This window comes from Pterocles gutturalis, unplaced genomic scaffold, assembly GCF_000699245.1.
Source record: "Pterocles gutturalis isolate BGI_N339 unplaced genomic scaffold, ASM69924v1 scaffold41650, whole genome shotgun sequence".
Classification (NCBI taxonomy): domain Eukaryota; kingdom Metazoa; phylum Chordata; class Aves; order Pterocliformes; family Pteroclidae; genus Pterocles; species Pterocles gutturalis.
Window position 1 is genome coordinate 1 of NW_010139722.1, and position 6,968 is coordinate 6,968.

The 6,968-nt window shown below is 51.4% G+C and overlaps 1 long non-coding RNA gene across 1 annotated transcript; it reads right to left on the reverse strand.

Annotated features, from left to right (window-relative positions):
- LOC104469071 lies at window positions 1-4,049 on the reverse strand. The gene is made up of 3 exons (XR_727629.1): window positions 3,897-4,049; window positions 2,097-2,251; window positions 1-123 (listed from the first exon to the last, which is right to left on the reverse strand). It is a non-coding gene; the product is annotated as an uncharacterized LOC104469071 (long non-coding RNA).
- Window positions 4,050-6,968: the final 2,919 nt, after the last annotated feature.

The following is a 6,968-nucleotide window of genomic DNA, read 5'->3' on the forward strand; positions in this document are numbered from 1 at the left end:
GCATCCGCCAGTCTCTGATGAAGTAAGCAAACAGGGGCAGCAACATGTAGCCAATTGCAAAAAATATGCAAACTCCTAACGTAGAGAATAGAATACGAACTGATTTGCCAAGAATTTCTGTGCCTGTTTAAAACAAGGGAGGTTGGATTAGCATTTTAACTCTTTTTCTTTTTGATCATGACTCAATACTTTACTGCATTTACAAAAATAAAAATATATTTTAATTTCATTATCTTTTCATTTATCTTATAATACTTAAAGGGACACTGTCAAGGAGTAATGGTCCAAGAGATGATCATCATCATGGTGCTGCAGAGAGAAATTCCACAGGATGTGGCTGGGGAAAAAAAATAATTCTCTACAGATGTTCACCAACAGCTTAAGGGGAAAACTTCTCAGGAAGGTGGGCAGTGATAGTGCAAAGGGCTGGAGGAGCCCGGGGGGCTGAGGATGCTGGAGCAGGGTCTGAGCTGCGCATGGGGACACAACATGGGTTTGGGTGTTGAAAACTGGAATGACAGGAGAAACCTGTGCTCAAGTGGCCATTTGAAAAAAAAAACCAAAAAAACCCAAAACCCAAACCCCACTGCATGTGGGGATGGAGGGTGCTAGGGCTGCAGCACAGCCAGCATCAACGGGGACTTTGCGTGTGCCAGTGTCACCGTTCCCCTCCCGAGCGGTCACAGCCCCGACCACCATCGGATGAAACAAGGGAAGCATCTCCAGCACATCCCATAATGAGGATGGGCTTTCTTAGGGAGTTCCTTTTCTTGCCGCGGGTATGTTCCCCTACCCAGCACCTCCATCGCGTGCGGCTCCCCGGCAGCTCCGGGGTTTGCCTCACCACGGTTGGGACACACTGACCGTGCAGCGCAGGGTGGAAGGACCATCCTCCAGAAGTGCCTCCCTTCTTTACCCATGCCTCATTTTAATTAGGATGCTAATGGCTAAATTAGTCTAGATTAATCCTGCCCTTAGTAACCGCCTAAGGCTGCTGGGGACCGGCCAAGACAGCGAGCCCAGGCAGGGAGTCACCACTGCTGCAACAACCACCGAAAGTGGGATGGCAGGAGAGACGACACGAGAGTGAAGTGCCCTCAAACCGCAGCCGTGCAATTAAACAAACCCAATGTCACCTGGGGAGACCCAGCCCTGTCCCTCAGCCTGGGGGTGTCATGCTCTTCTGCTCTATTTTTTCCCCATTGAAGCCCCACGGGGTAGGGAAGAGCAGCATTAACTATGAGTTTATGGTTTTAATTTACCATCCACAAATTGTAATTTTGACGCCATGGGTTTAAAAGCTGACATAAATGTATCCGTGCATCCTTTCAAGGCAGATCTTGCAAATCCCAGCTCCCCTCCCTGACACCTGCATCGCTCGTCCCAGTAAGTCACCAGTACAGCAACCTTTCCTGAAAACCCCCTGACTGGTGGGAGACTCTGCAGGGTCCCCTTCCCCATGGGGTCCCCCCTTCCTTGCGGGGTCCCCCCTTCCTTTCAGGGTCCCTGGGGAGCGATTGGAGCCATGCAGCCTCCCCACGGCCACTGGCTATTTATTCCTATGCTCCTTGCAGGACACAAACCAAACCTCAGCCTCTCAAATCAGGGACTTGATTGCCAACCTCAGCACCGAGACCAGTGACTTCATGGCTAACGGGGCTCTGACACCCACCCGGCTCTCTGCTCTGGTCCCCCCACATTTGCTGTGCCCAGAAACGCTGGTTTGCTCCCAGGCTTTGTGCCCAGGTATGCACCGACCCCTCTGCAGAGGGGCAGGGGGGAACCCCAATGCCTCCTCTATCGCAGACCTGCTTCTGCTGATAACAAACCCTGACTGCTGCCTGGAACTGCTTCTCCAAAGAGGAGGGAAATGGATGGTCATCTAGAGTCTTCCTGCTCTCTTCTTTTTCTCTACACTTATGGAAAGTATAGGCTTGAAGCATCCAAGAGCAAAAAAATCATACTAGCCTAAATTAGGAATTGTACCAGTGAGGATTTACCGCTAATTAAATGATACAGGTTCAGAGGGGAAAAAAAAAATAACAGTACATGAAGCAAGCACTGAATCTAGCACAGATGTATTCATGTATTCATACCCAGTATGAAGGCCACCACGTAGTTGGAGATCTGTCCCATCCCCACTATGAGGAAGAGCACCGTGAACATCTCCCAGCTGGTGGAGAAGATCTGCACGAAGCTGAAGCCAGTCTGCACGGCCATCGTCACAAAAAGGATATTCTTCCTGCCAAACCTTTTGCAAAAGATGAAGGAGATTATGATTGAAACAGCACGTGTGTATGGAGCAGGGCTGTCTAAGAGCACGAGGGAGCACACATATCCAACCTCAAGTGACGCAGCTTAGCACAACCTGAAGTGTGGTTTATCCTAAAGAATTTTGTTCATTATTTTCATAAGCACCAAAAAATCCCCAAAATTTCCAAGACCCAGGAAATAAACCAAGAAGAAAAATGAACAGCAGAAATTTCAGGGACCACTAGGCAGGGACTAAGGAGACTGGACAACAGTAGCTAAGTGAGAGGCACGTGAGGATGGCAAGCCATGCAGCTGCAGGTTAGGCAAAGGTGGCTTTTGGGCTACTGGCACCTCTGCATTGCAACACCATTATGCTCTGGATGTGTTAAATAGCTTTATCCACTGATTTCAGTCTTGCTGAGTTGCCATACACATTGCAGCCTTTCTCTCACCCTCTTGTTTGCTCTAGAAGTACCCGACAGCAGGGAAGAGCAAGTGTACGTCCGGGTTTGCACGCCCGCGTGCTCTGCACGGATGCTGCATCTCCTGCAGTGGCCCCTGGCTTAGCAAAGGTTCCTGCAGCAGCACAGGGGGAGCAGCTCAGGTACAGGCTCAGAACATGCCCCTTTGCTGACAAAACAGTAAAAGAAAAAAATTCAACCACTAGTTCCTGCTGGAAGGTGGCTGGGTGTCGGGAGCGGACTGGCAGCGCTGCCGCCAGGACACACACACTCTCTGGGATGCTCCCAGTGGGCACAGGGCACCAGCAGGATTTAGCGATTATCTCCTCTCCCTTTCCAACAGTAACACCGGCTGACTGGTGCACCGGGGCAGGAGTCAGAGATTAAATCCAGATCACATGGAATGTAATGCCGGAGGCTTTAGGATTAAGGCTCCCATGGAGGTCTGAAACCCCTCTGCTAAGCACCCCGAGGAGCGCTGGAACTCGTGTGAATTCCTCACCAAGAGGCAGCAATCACAGCAGGATTTGGGATCCCGCCATAGTGACATGGAAAAACAGGGCTAAGGGATGTCTGAAGAGGGAAGCAGAGACTCACAGAAGGAACATATATTCTGCATTTGACATTTGTAAGGCCAGAACTTCAATACTGCTGAGACAACTGTCAAGTGCCTGTAAAGTTTTCTTGATATTTTGCACCTCCTTAGCCAGGTGGCATGATAGCATTGCTATCCAGCTACAGGTTATCTTTTTTCCTTCCTCCTGCATATGGTTATTTCCAGCAAACCACCTCTCCTATTGCAGAGCTCCCATTCAAAGGACAAGCTTCTGTCCTGCAGCTCGAAGAATGGACTGTCTGTTACTGTGTGACAAACAACAAGATCTTTTGAAATACTAAAAAAACTGGATGAAGGCACAAATGTGGTCGTGCGGTGAAAACCACCACATCAATCTGCCAAGCAGCCACATGGGCTCCTTGCAGAGATCGGCTCTTGTTCTCCGAAAGCTCCCAAGAGGCAGCAATCCTGCACCTGGGGCAGATCAAATGTGGGATTCTGGAAGAAGCCAGGCCAGGTACCTCATTTGGATCAAACCCCAGAGAACTGGATGTTGAACCCCACGATGAATGAAGGCAGCAGCCGTGGCGCCAGCGCTGCCCTGCCTGCCAGAGCCGCCGTGTTACCTGTCCGAGAGCTGCCCCGAGATGAAGGAGCCGATGAGGACCCCCACGTAGAAGAGGGAGACGGTCAGGGGGGCCTTCCAGTCATCCTCGCACACCAGGTTCCACTGCAAAAGAAGGGCCAGTGCTCAGACGTGGCTGCACCGCCGCGTCCAGCCTCGTCCAGGTGTGGGGTTATGGGCTGGAGAGACGCACAAATGACACATTTCTCTGCAATTTGATTTAGTTTCCCTGCACACACATTTTCACCCATTGCTGGCACCACCACTGCTTCCGCAGTGCTGCTGGGAAGCCCCGCTTAAAGCATAAAAAAAGAAAAGGGAAAGCAAACTCCATCAGGCCAGAGCCCCCAAACACCGGGGGCCACCTGATGGGACCCTGTCACCGGTGAAGTGCGCAGCCAGTGATGCCAGACCTGATGGGCAGTGGGTGGGCACAGCCCAGGGGCTGCCCTGGCCCCATTTCCAGCCCATCACCCACCCATCAGGCCCCCCAACACCCAGGACCTGGCTCCCCATGACACTCCCCACCAGCAAAGCAGAGTGATGGAGAAGGGCACAGGACTGCCCCATCCCTAGGGACAGTTTCCAGTTTACCTGACCTCTGCCAGCACAAAATGTGCGGCATTTGTACAACTTCTAGGTTTGACAAAACATATGCAAGAAGATGCACAGAATAAAAATCTCTTTTCCCACGCTGACGTGTTTCCAGTCTCCTCTCCATCCCCAGAACGTGCGGGGCTGACTCACCGCCCATCGGACCTGCCTGGGGCTAGAGGCTTGGGACACAAGCCAGCGTGGAAACTTCCACCTAAAGCTGCTCGTAACCCCAGGCGAGGTTTAAAAAAATAAAAACAGCATCATGAGCCTCAGTCCACCAAAGTTACAGCTGAGCGTGCTTCTGCCACGGCTTGCTCCCATCCCGTCCTGTCCTGGTGACTAATCTCCCGGTGAAGGGATGGCTGCCAGGAGCTCATAGATAGACTTCAAACATGTCAGGCTCAGATTAGATAATTCTGCCCCAAAGGTAAGCTAATTAGATCACAGATCAAAGTACAGCATAATTTTAATAATTGGCTGTGCTATCAGACAGCAGGGCCATCGCCCGTACCAGTGTTCCCGAGCCCCGGCAAGGGCAGGAGCAGGAACATCCCCGTGGGCTGCTCCGCTGAGCTGCAGGCAGCAAGAAGGAACAATTATTGCATTACAGAGAGACCCAGATACTATCCGACAGCGCTGAGAGTCCTGCCAAAACCAAACCAAACAGCCCATGGGTCGCAGCCGGGCTTTGCTTCTGCTGCAGAAGAACGAGCAGAAGTGAACCCCAAAGCACGAGGGGATGCGGGGCGGTTCGATACAGTTTGCTCTGGACTATAATTCAGGAAAGAGATGTAATCGATGCCTGTTTCAGGCAGGATGACGGGACACTGCCAGTGGTGGGGAGCTGGCCGCCCCTGCCCAGCTTGCAAAGAAACAACAGCTACGAGACAAAAAGAGATGAACTGAGTTTAAAAACGCAGCCCACGGCTCTTCCCGAAAAACACACAGAGTCCTTAATGCAGGAACACGGAGGTTTGAGGATTAAAACGTGCCTCCAGTACTTTGGTGAATAACAAAAAGAAACCTATGGCAGCTGTTTCTGTAAAATATTTTCTTGTCCTGGGCAGGGAGAGGTGGCGAGGCATGGGCTGGGCGTGTGCCTGCATTATCTTCGCTGGATTTGATAAGGTGGGTGGGAGCGTGGGGGCCAGTGGGGCTCCGGTATGGTCAGGGATGCTAGTCCTGAAAAACCTATAGAGTCACAGAATCACAGGGTGGTTTGGGTTGGAAAGGACCTTCAAGACCATCCAGTTCCAAGCCCTGCCATGGGCAGGGACACCTTCCGCCAGCACACGCCTGCTCCCGGACCTTCAGACTTCGGTCACTCGAGGGTAAGGGTTGGTGTTTTTCAAATGCCTCTGCTGTGCCAAAGGCACTGGGGCTGCAAAATAAACCCGGCTAAATAATAACTTGCCCGTGATATGAAGTTGCTTTCTGCAACTCGGTGCCAAATGCCTCATGTCCATCTGTTCACGCCACCTCTTCCCATGACATCCTGCACAGGCAGCGAAAATCCCCTGTCCAGGGTGATCCTTGAAGATCTGCAGGATGTGGTAAAGAGCCTGCAGCAGCCGGCCGGCTGGAGAGGGGTCACTCTCTGCAGGAACTCGTATTTGACCAGAAAACACACACATGCATCAAATCCACCCAACTCCGAGCATACCTGAAGCAGTTGAGTGAAAAAACCACACCGGATATTTTAGCTCCAACACCACACATGGCAGGCAGGACGCGGGCGATGGTCTACCCAGCCCTGCTCTAGAGGTTTTTCATTTTCTCCCCAAACACCAGCCTCCCCCCCAAGGCTCTGACGGTGGCTCACGCCCTGGCACTGCATGGGGACCGAACGTGTGTCGACATGGGGAGATTTCACCCGTGCTTGCATGTACAGGCTGTAAGGAACCCCTTGCAATGCTGACTCCTCGCAAGCTGTACTTGGGGAAAAAAAAGAAATTTAACTAATTTGATGTTTTTCTCAGAGGCTGCATCCATCGCAGCCAGCACCGAACACACTGTGGGCGCAGGAGCTACAGCCCAGCTTCAGCTGAACTACCCACAGCTTCCCAACTGTCTGTACTGGGCTAATTATTCATTAACCAGCAAATAAGTAATTCTGTAATGGCCCTGGCTGACCATACTGGAGATCAAAGCTCATGTACGTTTCCAAGGAGCGCTCTGAATGCGAGGAATAAGAGCTGCTCGGGAAGAAGACTATTGAATCACTTTGTCACCATCAAATCCCTCCAACCCTTTCCCACAAGCTTCCAACCACTGGAAGAGCCAATTCTGGGCGCTGCTGGTGGGAACGCTATAGATGGACAAGCTTTCTGAAAAACTCAGGCTGCCAGAGAAGGTGCCCTAAATGCCCAAAGAGACCCTGGCACCTGTGTTCTCAATCAGAAATCACTAATTAACCATCCTGAGTATCAGCTGGTTCACATCAGAGAAGAAAACACCAGCAGAGCCTTGTGTAAAC